This window comes from Cervus elaphus, chromosome 26 (genome assembly GCF_910594005.1).
Source record: "Cervus elaphus chromosome 26, mCerEla1.1, whole genome shotgun sequence".
Classification (NCBI taxonomy): Eukaryota; Metazoa; Chordata; class Mammalia; order Artiodactyla; family Cervidae; genus Cervus; species Cervus elaphus.
Window position 1 is genome coordinate 30,121,643 of NC_057840.1, and position 15,023 is coordinate 30,136,665.

At 37.3% G+C, this 15,023-nt stretch overlaps 1 long non-coding RNA gene across 1 annotated transcript; it reads left to right on the plus strand.

Annotated features, from left to right (window-relative positions):
- The first annotated feature begins 299 nt into the window (after nt 1-299).
- Nucleotides 300-8,664, plus strand: LOC122684357. The gene is made up of 3 exons (XR_006338006.1): nt 300-413; nt 4,620-4,835; nt 8,453-8,664. It is a non-coding gene; the product is annotated as an uncharacterized LOC122684357 (long non-coding RNA).
- The last annotated feature ends 6,359 nt before the right edge of the window (nt 8,665-15,023 follow it).

The window sequence follows — 15,023 nt, forward strand, 5'->3', positions numbered from 1 at the left end:
AAAGATGAAAATATAGAAAATGTCTTAAGCCACCTGAGAGAAAGTTTAAAGGACTAATATATGTTGAACTGGAATCCCAGGAGGAGGGGAGTATGTAAAAAGGCAGACAGTAATTGATGAGATAATGGTGACTCAGTGGGTAAGGAATCTGCCTCAAGGCAGGAGACACAGGAAATGCAGTTTCAATCCCTGGGTTGGGAAGATCCCCTGAAGGAGGAAATGGCAACTTATTCCAGCATTCCTGCCTGAAGAATCCCGTGGACCGAGGAACCTGTCAGGCTACAAAGTCCATGGGGTTGCAAAGAGTCAGACACGACCGAGGTAATTGAGCACACACAATAGCTAAGAATGTTTTCAAAACCAAAGAAAATAACAGTCCACAGGCTGGAGAAGTTCTGTGAATCCCAAGAAAGGTAAATCATGTATTTCTGTTCTTCTGACTGCAATATGAATCATTTTTTCTTCTAGCTGAAGAACTTCCTGTAATTTTGTGTGTGTGTGTGATAATTGATAATGATTTTTTTTTCAATTTTTTTTCTCAAATTTTTCTTGCTTAAAGGTATCTTTGTGCTGTGCTGTGTTTAGTTGCTCAGTTGTGTCCGACCCTTTGTGACCCCATGGGCTGTAGCCCACCAGGCTCCTCTGTCCATGGGGATTCTTCAGACAAGATTACTGGAGTGGGTTGCCATTCCCTCCTCCGGGGAATCTTCCCAACCCAGAGATCCAACCCAGGTCTCCCACACTGCAGGCAGATTCTTTACCAGCTGAGCTACCAGGGAAGCCTTTAGAAGTATCTTTGGTGTGCCTTAATTTGAAGGATGTTCTCCCTAATTTAATAGCTAATTCCTTTCTGCATTTAAAATTTATGATTCATTGTTTTATGGTCTCCATAATTTTTCTGGGAAAGTCAGCTCAGACTTGCTTTTATTTAAATGTAAATATGTCTTTTGCTGCCCTCTGCCTGCTTCTAAGATTTTTTCTTTGACTTTGGTTTTCATCAATTTTAATATATATTTTAATATAATAAATTTTAAAATAATGTATATTTAAGATAAACATTTAGTTCCCTTGATTTAGTTATTGTCCTATGGTGGATACATTCATTATCAAAAAATAATAAGCTTGTCATTATAAATCCCAGGGCAAATAATCCCCTCAGTATTGCTAAATAAACTTATGAGATTTGGGTGCCCTAAACATATGAACTAGAAAAGCCTCACCTTATATTAGGTGCTTAAATCAGGTCTGTTTCTCTCTAGAAGTGTGGCTGTTTTAGAGATGTCAACCTCAAAAACAAGGAAACAATCTCATATCTCCTAAGAGGAAAGAAAAATTTTAGTTGGTAAACCATGTCATTTTGGCATCATAAAAAATGCAATTTAATATATTATTTTTTAATGTCAGTGCTAAACTTGTTTAAACTCTGCAAGAGTAGACTCTTCTCAAATCCTCTAACATTTTGGGGGCATCTTTTCCTTTAACACCCAAAACAAGTGTTTTATACTTTATCTCAACTTTTGTGAAAACTCTAATGTCCTTTGTAAAATTTCCAGACGTTCAGAAATTCTTTGCAGTCTCTTGGACATCTCAAACTTTTTTTTAAAACAGAGCTTTCACCTCCTCAGTTAAATTTATTTCAAGGTATTTTATTTTTTGATGCAGTTGTAAATGAGATTGCTTTATTCTCTTTCTGTTGATTTATTATTAGTGTAGGGAAATGCAATCGATTTTTGTATACTGAGCTCAAACTTTTGTTACTGTATTCCTGTCTTTGGTAAGCCTGCTTTGGCACTTCACTCACTTGTGGTGTCCTCTGCATAGCTTTACTACTAATCATCCAGGCTTCTCCTCTTCTCCCAAGGCACCAGCGACTCAAATTTCACTGAAGATTTGGTAGTAACATTGCACAGAAAATTTTTTAAAAATAAAATTACATCACTGTTCAGAAAAGTAGCTTGGTGTCTCTGGTCAGTCTCCTTAGACCTGATTTCCTGCCCTGCTGTTGGTCACCTTATTCCTTCCAAGACCACTCTAGAAACTTCCGAACTATTTCTAACAGCCGGAACACAATCTGCAAATACTTATTACTCCATCATACAGAGGTGTGAATCACTTCTGTCTTATCTCTACTCATCTCGACCAGTCTGGCTGACAGGTGCTTCCAAACACATGAATGCCCACAAGACACATACACATATGTATGCACACACACACACTTGCCAATCTCACACAATGATTTATTTGCAGGCAAAAAAAAAAATCATAACTTCCACTTTCCAGGATCTCACACACCTTGAGAGAAATATGGAAAAAAGTCCTTACATTTCTTTGAAGGAGAAGAGAATAGGGAGATTTAAAAAAGAAAAAAAAGATTCACTGGACTAAGTTTTAAAGGAACTTTTAATGTAAATGATGAAGAGATAAGTGGGATTCTTGCAAGGGAATTCAGAGAGAGACAGTGATGTAAGAAAGTCTGCATGTTGTCAAAGACCATGACATGTTCTGGCCATAACTAGTAATTTGAGGTTGCTGGGGAAAAAAACGTGTGTGTGTGTGTGTGTGTGTGTGTGTATGTATGTGTCATTTATGAGACAGCCAAGTAAAACTATCCAAGCATGCAGGCTGAAAAAGAAGCTGGAGCTCAGGAGAAAGATGTAGATTGAAGATCATCTTTGGAAAATCAGAGCTTTATAAGCACAAAATCAATCATGTCAGAAGTATTCTAGCAGTGACCACTTAAATGCCTAATCTATACAATTTCATAAGTGATGAAAAGACAAATAGACTAATCTTAAAAGTAAAAAGTTGTCTGTAGTGGGGTTCATCTGCTTAGGTTGATTTTGTGAACATGTGAAAATCATTTCTGTCATTATCTATAACGTTAAGGCAATGGATCTTGCAAGTATAAATTAAAGTGTTTAAGGAACTTCTAAAGGACCACTTATTCAGCTCTTTTTTAATGACAACTTGAATACTATCTTACATAAAATATGGCTTTACCTAAACATATCATCTGGAGAAGGAAATAGCAACCCAGTCAAGTATTCTTACCTGGAAAATCCCAAGGGCAGAGCAGCCTGGTAAGCTACAGTCTATGGGGTCTCAAAGAGCTGGACATGACTGAGTGACTAACTCTCCAAACATATCATCAGGTATTTCATTATAACATAAGTATATATAATAAAATTGCAAGCATTTATAAAATTTCCAATAGCATATGGATTATTTAGTCCTCCAAAGTACTGGAATTACAAGTTTCAGCTATAATTTTTAGCAATAAAATTGTACTTCCTTCTATCAGTGTGATGAAAATGTTTCAGAATTTTTTTCCTCTTAGTAACAGACTGCTTTATTTTTTTTTCCTTTTCGATAGTGCCTTAAGCATTAAGGCTAAATCGTGCAACTTAAAATTTTCAGAGAACAAAAAATGTCCAATCTAAAGTCAGGTAGTCACTGTTCAGCCTACCTCATTTGAGTCCTTACTTTGACAATAGTCTTTAAAACCAGAGTTTGTCAAAAGATTCTGCAAATTTTAAAAGTTTCCAACCTAGATGCACATCAGCAGACAAATGGATAAGGAAGCTGTGGTACATATACACCATGGAATATTACTCAGCCATTAAAAAGAATTCATCTGAATCTGTTCTAATGAGATGGATGAAACTGGAGCCCATTATACAGAGTGAAGTAAGCCAGAAAGATAAAGATCATTACAGTATACTAACATATATATATGGAATTTAGAAAGATGGTAACGATAACCCTATATGCAAAACAGAAAAAGAGACACAGATGTACAGAAGAGACTTTTGGACTCTGTGGGAGAAGGCGAGGGTGGGATGTTTCGAGAGAACAGCATCAAAACACGTATATTATCTATGGTGAAACAGATCACCAGCCCAGGCTGGATGCATGAGACAAGTGCTCGGGCCTGGTGCACTGGGAAGACCCAGAGGGATCGGGTAGAGAGGGAGGTGGGAGGGGGGATCGGGATGGGGAATACATGTAAATCCATGGCTGATTCATTTCAATGTATGACAAAAACCACTACAATATTGTAAAGTAATTAACCTCCAACTAATAAAAATAAATGAAAAAAAAATAAAAGTTTTCCTAATACAACAGGAAGACATAGTTTCACTCTCAGCACATAGAGTTTTAGCATTATCCATAGGTAGAAAAAAAAATAAAGTGTATGGGAATGCACACTCCTCCAGGAAGATAGAAGAGCTGGGAATTTTTGTAGGGAAAAAGTTTCCAGGATTTGGAAACTCACAGCTTCAGTTTCTCCCCAACCACTTGACACTCCTCGGCAGGAGTGATGTTAGAACAAATGGGTTCAGTATAAATTTAAAAATAAAAAGCAAAACAGATTAAAGAAAAAGCTAAAATGGTACCTTATAATTTCAATATTCTGGGATGGCCATGGCAGAGTAGAGCTCATGGCACTGTGTAGCTAGGGGCTCCTTTAAAAACAAGATGCATGGAACTTCACAGGTAGTCTAGTGGTTAAGACTGCATTTCCAATGCAGGGGGCATGGGTTTGAGCCCGGATTGGGGAACTAATATCCCACGTGCCAAATGGCATGGCATGGCCAAATATTTTTTTTTTTAAATAGCCACAGACCTTTCACTCAGAGACCTTCAACTACAGGAGAGCATGGACAGAGAACAAGATAGAAGACCGACTTCCTCTGGCTTAGCAGGAGGTTCCAGAGACCTGCAGACACAGTATAAAGATCAGCCCCTCCTAACACACCCTGAGGAAATAGAACCTGCTTTTCCTGGTCCCTTGTTGGGAGGCAGCGGGGATTTGGGAGAAGAGAGAGAGGAAGGTAAGCATAGGAAATTTAAATTTTCAATGGACCGATTTTTTTTTTCATTAGTCTCATTTAAAAAATAAATTTACTTTTAGAACAGTTTTAGATTTGCAGAAAAATTGGGAAGATTGTACATGAAGTTTTCCTGTACCTCATTCCCAGTTTCCTCTAATATTGAAATTTTATATGAGCATGGTACATTTGTTATAATTAATGAACCAATACTGACATATAATTATTAACTAAAGTCCATACTTTATTCAGATTTCCTTAGTTTTTATCTGATGTCCTTTTTTATTTCAGGACACTACGTTAACTTTAGTCATCATGTCTCTACTTAAAAAATTTAATGCATAGTATATATTTGTATTAATAGTAACTTATTCTAAGGTCCTTGTCCACTAATTCTATCTTATGTTTTAGCTCTTGGTAGATTTTTATTAATTTGTTAAATCCTTACAATACCGACCCCGCCCCCCAAAAAAACACAAGTTATTATTATTCCCATTTCATAAAGAAACAGAGGCATAGAGAGATCAAGTAACTTGCTCAAAGGCATACAGCATTAAATGATGGAACTAGGGCATGCATCCGTGCAGTCTGACCCCATAGAAGTGAATGTAGACCAAAAAATGTGTTAGTTCAAATTATCTTAAATTTCTTAAAAAGGGTCTGAGAATTTCAGTTCTCATCATTCAGAGTTTCAGAATTCATGGGCCCCTATAAAGAAAGGAGAGAAATGTTCCCTTGGCCACAGTATCTGACATATAAATCTTTCTGGGGTCTAATTTGAGCCTGATATTCTGCAGTGTGATTTCTGGCTCGCCTTACCTGTCAGGTGAGAGGAATGGGCTAATGTGTGAAAAAAATTATATCCAGCTATAAGCTTTTTTAGTCAATGTTAAAGTGAAATGCAGTTTTCTTGTTTTAAGCACTTTCAGGCAAGATCAGCTCAGGCTACAGCAACTCACAGACTTGTGTAGGTGTTTATCCCTAAAGAATTTTGAACAAATTTGCTTAATTCATCTTAGCTTAATTTGTCTGTAAAATGAAGTGACCGTAGAATGTACTTTATGTGGACATTTTAAGAATGAAAGCAAATGCATGTAAAATGTCTAGCATGCTAGTTTTCTTTTGTCCATCATCATTAAACATGGAGTAGTCAGAAGACAGGGAAAGAGACCTCTTCTAATCCTTTTTATCCCATGACTTCATCAAAATAAGATCTTAATGGTCGAAATTTCTCTAAGGAAATTGTAATAATAAAATCATAGGAAGTTCAGTGCTGCAGTCTTCAGGAACTGCAGGTCTACAAGTGACTCATTACTTTATATGCCAAGTACCTTCTATAGTCTCCAAAGTCAAAATAAAGTGCTGGCAGAAATACCCCATTTATATACATTGGCCTCCTTGGCCTTCATTCTGTTTATTGGAAATCCTTTTAGTGGTGCTTTCCTCCAGAGCTATCCCTGAAAACTCCTTTAGTTTATAGGAACTTCTCTTCTATGATGCAAACAGTCCTAGGCAAGGTTAAATTTTCTGATTAGTTACATATTACTACAGCTCTGTCAATATATCTCTACCCACATCAGGGAAGTGGTTTTGACAGATGAGGGAAGTAGGGGAGGGAGAGAATTTTGGGCATTTGAAGACAGGAAGAGCCACGCATGAACAGAGGTCAGTCTCCCCCGTCTCTGTGGACCCCAGATATTACATCCTCCAAATCCTCCCCACGTCTTTATTCTAGTTGTTGGGGGATTCCACACCTTTGGAAATTTCTTCATAATTCTTGACCATGAGCTCTGAAGGTTGCTGAGCTCTATACATTTGCTTCATATGAAAAACACAGATTCTGTTATAACCTAAGTTTTCTGATATTCATCATTTGAAATAAAACTATTACTTTTGTTTTAATATCGGGATGATAGATGTGGGATTTTCCTCAAAGGCTTTTCACAGAAGAACAGATCTTTTAGACTATGCCAGTCTTGGACCCTACGGAATGTAGCCCACCATGCTTCTATGTCCAAGGAATTTTCCAGGCAAGAATACTGAAGTGGGTTGCCATCTCCTCCCCCAGGGATCTTTCCAACCCAGGGATCCAGCCCTGGTCTCCTGCACTGGTACCGGATTCTTTATTGTGCCACCTGGGAAGCCCCAGTAAACACTGCTTAATTCTGGTCAATAATTAGGATTAGGAGAGGAGAGAAAGAAGAATGTGGGGGCTAAAGGGAAGTCCATATAATGAAACTAGGTATTCATTTCCATTCAGAATCAAAATTGTTAAAAGTTACTACTGTGCCGTTTTACTCACCCTGCATAAAGCAGCAGTAGAATAGCCCATCTTCTTGAAATAATCAAGTGCTACATGTATGGTATAACATTTGAAGAAGAGCTGCTGGTTTAAATGACAGGCGAATGTGGAAGGGAATCTATCTAACACTGGAATTTTGCACCTAGTTCATCAGAAGTAATCTTTTCATAAGACAAGTTAATGAAAACCGTAGCAGATTAAATGGGTAGCATAAAACATCATCATTTTAAAGCCTTTGCATGATTCTGCATAGAAAAAGAAATAAACTGGGGGGCAGAGCAGATGGCTTGCTACACACTACCCGGGCTTTGTGTACACACAGTTTAAAATGACAGTCTTTATTGTTCCCTGAACATGGCTTCTGATGACAGAGGAACGTCAACAGGCTTAAAAATATGCAGATGTGTTAATATAATTTTATAAATGAAGACTTCACTTCATCTATTAAAAAATCTCAAGGTCATCCCTTACCATATGTCATAAAGATATTGGCTTTACTGATAGATGGAAAATACAATCTGGAGAGAGCTATGAGACATCAGCCACCAACTTCTAAAATAGATGAATGAAGAAGGAAATAACGAGGGACATTTATCTTTAAAAAAAGGTTCTGGTGACTATTGGGCTGAATCAGCCCCAGCAAACTCTTTTCAGTTTGGAGTGACAAAAACAGAAATATAAAATAAAATACAAATTGAAAAATTAGAAAACAGAAAAGCATATAGCACGAGACAGCTTCCAGAGTAAATGCCTGATTTTTTTAAAGAGATAATTTAATAGAAGATTTTGAGAATATGTAGAGGGAAATCCAGGTATAAAACTGAGATAAGAACTTTTCCATTTTAATACAGAAGATAGAAATTATTGGGGTGGGGAGTTAATTTCCATCTGCTTAAATTGGAACCACTCTTTCTGAGGGGAAAGGAGAGATCAAAGTGAAGATATAAAGGTGTGACTATGTAAAATTCCAAATAAGGAACATAAAATGTAAAGACATCAGAGAAGCCAAATCACATTTTTCTTCCACATCGCATTCAGCTGAATGAAAGAATTGAAGAATTCTAGAATCAAAGGGGAAAAGATAAAAGAAAGCTGGGGGATGGAAGGAAAAACAGGGAAAGGAAAAGCCAATACATGTTCACTTGTGGATGGAGAGTGGATTGCCACTGGACACTGGAAAAGCTGAGGTCATATCACAGATGGTGCTGGAAGATGAAATCACAGTATGTCCTTTGCCTGATTACCATATGGGGCAATTGAACAATGAATGCAGAACTTTTTCACACCTTGCCTCTTCTCACCCAATATATGTCCACAGAGAACAAGAACACTACATCCGTCTTAAATGTAAGAACGCTAAGAACTCCTGAGACTGTGCTACAGCCTACAAAGCTAGAATGGATTTAAGCTTGAGGCCCCAGAACCTAAGTGGAAATAATGCACACGCAATCTGGATGCCTCCCTCCTTCAAATAATGCTGCAGAGAGGGAGTCACGGATGGACTTTGGAAATCCAAGATCCTCTTGAAATTGCATGTAAGTTTTTGTTTTGCACTCTTCATATGTATCTTTCCTAGAAAGTGAGACCATGCTTGCAAAAGGTTTTCTCTATAGCTCAATCAAAACAAAAATGTTAAGAACCACTTGTGGTGCCAAACAGACTGAACTTTGTATGTAGACCAGGTGAGAAGCGAAGCCAGTGGCTACACACATATTATGATGCTTATGAATTTATTAACTGCCTACCTGCACCAGCTTATAAACTTATCACTAATAAGTTGTATTCCCCAACTTATAAATGATAAAAGTGAGGTCTGAGATAAATAAAAAGAAAGGAGAAAAGAAAAAAAATGTCAAATGTCATACAACTGATTGACTCTTCAGATGCTTAATTTATTTTCCGTTATAATTACTGATGTCCCTTTTCCCTAAAATGGTGTCATTTTCCCAACTTCTTTGAACATTCCCTTTCTCCGACTTCAATTGCTATGAGCATGCTGATACTTACCAAAACTATATGTTGAGAATCAAACTTCCTCAGAAGCTCCAGGTCAGTAAATACAATTGCAGATGAGACTCCTTCTCTTACCAGAGAACCTCAAAGTCTGTTTTTCATTCACAATATGAGTTTCCTCTAATCTTCCCTTTCAAAGCATCTGGAATGATCAATGTTAGTCGCCCAGTCGTGTCTGATTCTGCAACAAATGGACTGTAACCCACCAGGCTCCTCTGTCCATGGAATTCTCCAGGCAAGAATACTGGAGTGGGTAGCCATTCCCTTCTCCAGGGGATCTTCCCAACCTAGGGATCAAACCCGGATCTCCTGCATTGCAGGCAAATTCTTTATCATCTGAGCCACCAGGGAAGTCATTATCAACTATCTTAAGAGGTGGAAAAGTTTCAAATAGAACTAAAAAATAGAACCATTAAAGTTAGAAATAACTTTGATTCCTTATTGTATCTTAACACACAACCTAGATACTTACCCTGCTCATTTGGCTTCCTAAATGTTTTTTTGAGTTCTGTAGAAAATACCATTGGATTCTTGATAGGTATTGCATTGAAACTGTAGACAGCTTTGTGTAGTATGGATATTTTGATAATATTAATTCTTATGTTCCATGAACATGGAATTATTTTTTCATTTATGTTTGTCTTTAATTCCTTTCATCAATGTCTTATAGCTATCGGCATATAGTTCTTTCATTTCCTTGATTAAATTTATTGCTAAGTATTTTTGATGCTATTATAAATGGGATCATTATTTCTTTACCAGACAGTTCCTTGTTAATGTATAGAAATACTACTAATTTTTGTATGTTGGTTTTTGTATTATGCAACTTTACTGAACTCCTTAATTAGATCTAACAGTGTTTTGGTGGAGTCTTTTGGGGTTTCTATATAAAGATCATGCTCTATGCAAACAGAGACAGTATGACTTTTAATTTTTTCTTGCCTAATTGCTCCAACTAGAATTTCAGTACTATATTGAGTAGACTGGTGAGGATATGCACCCAGGTCTTGTTCCTGACCTGAAGGAAATTCTTTCAGCCTTTCACCAATATGATGTTAGCTGTGGGTTGTCATATGTGGGCTTAATTATACTGAAGTATATACCTCCCTATGTCCACTTTGTCAAGAATATCTATCATGAATGGATGTTGAATTTTATCAAATGCCCTTTCTGTATCTATTGAAGTGATAATATTTTTATTTCTCATCCTATTAATGTGACATATCACATTTATTGATTTCTCTATGTTGAACCATCATTGCATCCCAGGGATAAATCTCACTTGATCATGGTGTATGATCCTTTCAATGTGCTGCTTAATTTGGTTTACTAGAATTTTGTTAAGAATTTTTGCATCTATATTCTTCAAGGATATTGGTCTATAGCTTTCTTTTCTTATAGTTTTTTGTATAACTTTGGTATTAGGATAATGATGGCCTTGTAAAATGTATTTGGGAGTTTTTCCTCTTTCTCAAATTTTTGGAAGAATTTGAAAAAGAATGGCACTAATTAATGCCACTATTTAATTTTAATTTCATTGACTAAATCACCTTATTCATTATTAATCTGTTCAGATTTTTCTACTTCATGGTTCTATCTTGGTAGGTTGTATGTTTCTAGTCATTTACTCATTTTTTTAGGTTGCCCAATTTGTTGTAGTATTATATAATTCTTCATAGTAGTGTCTTATAATCCTTCAAGTTCTGTGATATCAGTTATAATGTCTCCTCTTTCATTTATAATTTCATTTATCTGAGTTCTTCCTCTTTTTCTTTTGGCGAGTCTAGCTAAAAGTTTGTCTAACTTGTGTTTGGGTTGTGCTGCACCCTGGGTGCTTTGTATAGGCTGCCTCATAGAGCTGGGCCGGGCCTTGTGCTCGGAAGTAGACAAGACTTCAGGTTTGCTCCCCTGCCAAAGGGAGAAGTCAAAGAACAGGTTCTACAGTCATTAAAACTCAGAATCAAGTAGAACTACGCACTGGCTCCTTGACCAGACAGAGCCAATAGCTTGTCTCTTCAGAGTCAAGTATAAATGTGTCCAATTATATATTTTAGACACGCATATACTAAAAAAATATTTTTTTAACCTAAAATTCAAAGTTAACTGGATGATAGTTACTTTTATTTGCCAAAAATGGCCACCTCATTAACTTTCGCATTTGTTTAGTTCTTTGTCAGGGACTTTGAAGATCTTTTTATTTCATGCTATTAAGGCATTTCCCACAGGCTTCAAAGGTGCCCAGGTTTGCCAATAGCCTTCGTTGTGCACGTCCTGTATTGCTGAGGCTCCTCGCCTGACTCACCTGTACCTTTATTACTGCCCCAACTTCTGGGTTTCCAGTTAGGGCCTAGGGCTCCCTTGCTTTTTCACTCCTGGCCATGGCCTGATGTCTATACCATGGTGATGTTTTGTCACTCATTCATGTCTAGTATTAAACAGTTATTAAGTCCATTACCCCGGACTCCGCTTCTACTATACCCCCCTGGAGTATTAAAGCTGAACTTAGAGTGAGAACTCCCAAGTTACCTTTGTGGGTATTTCTAATTGTTAGGGAAGCAGCTTTTGTGTTGAACTGAAACTGTCTTCCTTTAAGCTTTCACCTATTTGAGCTTCAACAGAAGTTTGCTTCTTGAGAGCAGAAAATGTCTTATTCACCTTGGTATCTCCAGCATCTGTGACAATGGCTGGCACACGGAAGTTTCTCATAAATGTCTACTGAATGAAAAATGAATATTATTGCTTCTGGAGCTACACTGTGTAAAATGAATCTCTTATCTACAGCCAGTTCTTCAAATATGCGAACAATGTCATAGAGGCCTGCATCAATCTTGCCTATTATAGGCTAGGCATTCCCAGTTCCTTAAGTCATTTTTCATTTGAGAATCAGTGTGTCTGGCACAGAAAAAGCACATGATGAATGTTTGTCTATTAAGAATTTATCCACATTTGATTAAAATGGCAAATATTTATATGGAAATTTAATGCTAGATACAGTTCTACCCGACGTAAAAATTACTAGCAGCTTTACATAAAAAAACAAATAATAATAATGGTCAAAGTGATCACAGTATCCCCTAAAAATGTGTATTATGCTAAACTTTCAATAAAAATGAGGCTTAAAATATATATTGCCTAGATCTTTTGAAAAATGTCTGTAAATGTGTACACATACCAAGATGCCCATAATTTATTTTAATTTTTAAGTATAATACTTTAATTTTGTGATAAATTTTATTTTAAAAAAACTTTCAACAATTCTCCAGTGTTGTTACATGTCAATTTTTATATTGACATTGTGGCCTCCATAAATTATCTAGATATAACTGCCATCAAGTTTTATTATGTTACTAGTTCGAGTAAGCCAGTACTTTTTTTTTTTTTTGCCCACAACATGCGGCATGCAACCGTTAGTTCCCCAACCAGGGTTTGAACCTGTGCCTCACTGCGGTGAAAGTTAACTTTTTGAGTCTTAACTACTGGATCACCAGGGAAGTCCCAATTCAGTATTTTTCAAATGAAACTAAATTTTTCAATTTTTATTGCAATAATTAGAAAAAGGGAAGATTGTACTAGCAGTTCAGTTCAGTTCAGTTCCGTTGCTCAGTCGTGTCTGACTCTCTGTGACCCCATGGACTGCAGCACGCCAGGCCTCCCTGTTCATCACCAAATCCTGGAGTTTACCCAAACTCATGTCCATTGAGTCGGTGATGCCATCCAACCATCTCATCCTCTGTCGTCCCCTTCTCCTCCTGCCCTCAATCTTTCCCAGCATCAGGGTCTTTTCCAATGAGTCAGCTCTTCATATCAGGTGCGCAAAGTATTGGAGTTTCAGCTTCAACATCAGTCCTTCCAATGAACACCCAGGACTGATCTCCTTTAGGATGAACTGGTTGGATCTCCTTGCAGTCCAAGGGACTCTCAAGAGTCTTCTCCAACACCATAATTCAAAAGCATCAATTTTTCAGCACTCAGCTTTCTTTATAGTCCAACTCTCACATCCATACATGACTACTGGAAAAACCATAGCCTTGACTAGACGGACCTTTGTTGGCAAAGTAATGTCTCTGCTTTTCAATGTGCTGTCTAGATTGGTCATAACTTTCCTTCCAAGGAGTAAGCGTCTTTTAATTTCATGGCTGCAATCGCCATCTGCAGTGATTTTGGAGCCCCCCAAAATAAAGTCTGACACTGTTTTCCCATCTATTTCCCATGAAGTGATGGGACCAGATGCCATGATCTTAGTTTTCTGAATGTTGAGCTTTAAGCCAACTTTTTCCCTCTCCTCTTTCACTTTCATCAAGAGGCTTTTTAGTTCTTCTTCACTTTCTACCATAAGGGTGCTGTCATCTGCATATCTGAGTTTATTGATATTTCTCCCAGGAATCTTGATTCCAGCTCATGCTTCATCCAGCCCAGTATTTCTCATGATGTACTCTGCACATAAGTTAAATAAGCAGGGTGACAATATACAGCCTTGACATACTCCTTTTCCTATTTGGAATCAGTCTGTTGTTCCATGTCCAATTCTAACTGTTGCTTCCTGACCTGCATACATGTTTCTCAAGAGGCAGGTCAGGTGGTCTGGTATGCCCATCTCTTTCAGAATTTCCCAGAGTTTTTTGTGATCCACACAAGTCAAAGGCTTTGGCATAGTCAATAGAGCAGAAATACTGGCTGTTACAGAAAGATTTATAGAAAAAATAATAATAAAGGAGGAGAAACCAATAATTGAATCTAACAACTGTAAGAAAAATTATCCTAGAAAATAGTAAAGGGCACACCTAGGAGTTAGATACACCTTAATTAGGTGATTAAAAAGATGAGTAAACTGTCCAATAGATCTTCAAAATTGCATACTTTCCTTCACTTTGCCTATACATTGAACAGCTGTATTTGATCATTTTTTAGTAAGTAGAAAAATTAAGATATTATTATTATAAAACTGTATTGTTAAATCACCAATATTTAAAGTGGAATGTGCACCTTAACCTATCTTTTGTTTAGACCCCATGCTAATCTCTAAGATGAAATACTGACTCTACTTTCTCTATTCGTATTTGACTTACAAAGCTAGTAGATGTGATGGAATTCCAGTTGAGCTATTTCAAATCCTGAAAGATGATGCTGTTAAAGTGCTGCACTCAATATGCCAGCAAATTTGGAAAACTCAGCAGTGGCCACAGGACTGGAAAATGTCCGTTTTCATGCCAATCCCTAAGAAAGGCAATCCCAAAGAATGCTCAAACTACCGCACAATTGCACTCATCTCACACGCTAGTAAAATAATGCTCAAAATTCTCCAAGCCAGGCTTCAGCAATGCGTGAACCAAGAACTTCCAGATTTCAAGCTGGATTTAGAAAAGGCAGAGGAACCAGAGATCAAATTGCCAATATCCGCTGGATCATCGGAAAAGCAAGAGAGTTCCAGAAAAAAAACATCTATTTCTGCTTTATTGACTATGCCAAAGTCTTCGACTGTGTGGATCACAATAAACTGTGGAAAATTCTGAAAGAGATGGGCATACCAGACCTGCCTCTTGAGAAATCTGTATGCAGGTCAGGAAGCAATAGTTAGAACTGGGCATGGAACAACAGACTGGTTCCAAACAGGAAAAGTAGTACGTCAAGGCTGTATATTGTCACCCTGCTTATTTAACTTCTATGCAGAGTACATCATGAGAAACGCTGGGCTGGAAGAAGCACAAGCTGGAATCAAGATTGCCAGGAGAAATATCAATAACCTCAGATATGCAGATGACACCACCCTTATGGCAGAAGGTGAATAAGAACTAAAAAGCTTCTTGATGAAAGTGAAAGAGGAGAGTGAAAAAGTTGGCTTAAAGCTCAACATTCAGAAAACTAAGATCATGGCATCT